Source organism: Phocoena sinus, chromosome 18 (assembly GCF_008692025.1).
Source record: "Phocoena sinus isolate mPhoSin1 chromosome 18, mPhoSin1.pri, whole genome shotgun sequence".
In the NCBI taxonomy this organism is placed as follows: domain Eukaryota; kingdom Metazoa; phylum Chordata; class Mammalia; order Artiodactyla; family Phocoenidae; genus Phocoena; species Phocoena sinus.
The window spans coordinates 41,212,873-41,215,104 of record NC_045780.1 but is presented as its reverse complement, the minus strand read 5'-3'; the positions used below and the strand labels follow the sequence as shown (position 1 = coordinate 41,215,104).

Genomic DNA, 2,232 nt, shown 5'->3' with positions numbered 1-2,232 from the left:
ATCTCGGCCAGGGTCATATGCTTTAATAACTTCCATGTGTATAGTGCTTTTAAACTTTTAAATCCTTTCACATCTATTTAAGCCATCTGATCCTCGCAACAACCCTGTGAGATAGGCAGGTTGCCCCCTTTTAACAGCCGAGGAAACTGGTGTTGAGAGGTAAACTAAATTGTCGCACATCAGTGATGATGTCAGGGCTAACTAGCTCTCTGGACTTGGCTACTTCCATTGTACCAGGCCACCACTCATGTTTCTGAAAGGCCTTTCAGCTAGTGGAGACTCTTGGGAGAAGCAAGTATATTCCTACCCATATGCACCTTAATGGCCATCCACTCTTTTTTTTTCTGAAGACACGAAAAAGGAGCCAGGGTACCAGAAGGCAGCTGTTGGACCCGGGCCTGTGCCAGAGAAGGAAATACAGCCTTGTGTGATCAACTAACTTTTGGTGTTTGAAATTAACCTCTGAAGAAACTTTTCAAGCCCTATCTGAAAAGCACCAGTTGTCTCTTCTACCGCTGTGGCCGAGTGTCTAACCGCGACCACAGCATCCCTGCACAGCTCATTGGCAGGGTCCTGCTGAGCACTGGCCTCCTCGCCAATGGCAATCAGCCGGTCCAATTTTTCTTCCTCCCACTTTGAACGTTCTCGTTCCAATCTCCTGTTTTCTGCCAACTTGGCTGCAATAGTCCTGGCCACTGACCACCTTCTTCACCTTGCCCACCTGGGAGGGGGCTCACTGGTCAAAGACCCATCCCCACCAGAAACAAAAGGAACTCTGGAGGAGGAGACTGGAGGCCGCCATGCTGAGGCCACCCCGGGAATGTTTCGGCTGGAGCTTGTGCAGGGGCTGGGCTCACCAGACACTCTCAGTCTGGTCATGGGGCTGCTCTGACAGGGAGCAGCTGCACTGCTGAAAAGGTGGTGGGAGCTGCTGTAGCTGGGGATTCCTTGAGAGCACCCTGCACCCAAGTATTCATCCCAGGCATCCTCAAGGTCACTGGTTTCTCTCATCTGGTCACTGATCCTCAGTTGACAATCCTCATCTGATTCCTTAACTGTTTTCAAGATAGGCTGATGATTTGCTGCCTAAGTCCTTTTTGGTCTCAGAATGCTGGTTCCCTCTTTCCCTGGGATGGCAGGGGCCGCCAAGTTCTGAACACAGTGCTGGGCCCAAGCAGCCTCCTCCATTAAGTTTTCTGTGTCAGTCACTATCTTATTTCCGAGAAGGTGATCCAATGTATCTATAAAAGGGACGGTGTGGTGGATCACCCATACTTGTGGCATGGGCCACATAGACCTTTAAATATAATGCCTTCAGGACTTTGAACTTGGAGCGGCACTGACGCTCAGTGCAGCAGAAGCCTTCCTGCTGCATCTGCTTAGACACAGCCTGGTAGACGTCTGCATTGTGATGTATGGTCTGGAGGCGCTGAATATACTGTGCCTCGCCTAGTATGGAGAGAAGCATCCGTGTCTCCTGTCTGGACCACCGGATGCCCGCACTGCTATTGGAAGTGGCCATAGCGGACTGCGAAGGAAGGCTAGCTGGAGGAGGCTCCTGGCAGCAAGGTGCTGATCTGAAGGTGTGGGGAGGCTCTGTGTGCTCTGGTCTATCTCCAGGAGCCAGACGATTCTTCCCTCTCAGGGCTAATTGCTGAGAAGCCAGGTCCAAGGACCGCATTTCTGGTTTCTGCCAAGGATCTGCTTTACTTTCATTACTGTATTTGAAATATTCCTTATTCTACTTTGTTTTGCTGCCAATCCAACAACCTCTTCATTTTCTGAGTAAGCAAAAACAGCTGGAGTGACCCTGTCACCTGCATCATTGGCAACCACATCAGCCCGGCCACCCTTATAGATGGCCGCACAGGCTGTTGTGCAGCCTAGGTGAACCCCGATAGCTGCCATGAGGTGGCAGAGATGGTGGTAGCAGTAATGAGTGGCCCCTGCACCACAACAGCACCCGGCCCTAGATTTATTAATACTATATTTTGGAGAATAGTCCTTGGAATTTCTAGTATGTGATAGATTATTTTGCACTTGCTTACTGATGATTTATTTTCTTTTCCTCTTTGTTTGTATAGATATATAAAGTGTTTAGGATTAAAAAAAATTTTTTTTGAGTAAGTGTGAAAAATGATTAGATTTTGAAGCATGGAGCAGTTGAAATAAATGCAAGTAAGATAATAACCTCTTTTCTCAAACAAATCATACTACATTGGGTCCTGACAG

The 2,232-nt window shown here is 48.4% G+C and overlaps 1 pseudogene; it reads right to left on the bottom strand.

Annotated features, from left to right (window-relative positions):
• Positions 1-435: 435 nt before the first annotated feature.
• LOC116742857 lies at positions 436-1,681 on the bottom strand (annotated as a pseudogene).
• Positions 1,682-2,232: the final 551 nt, after the last annotated feature.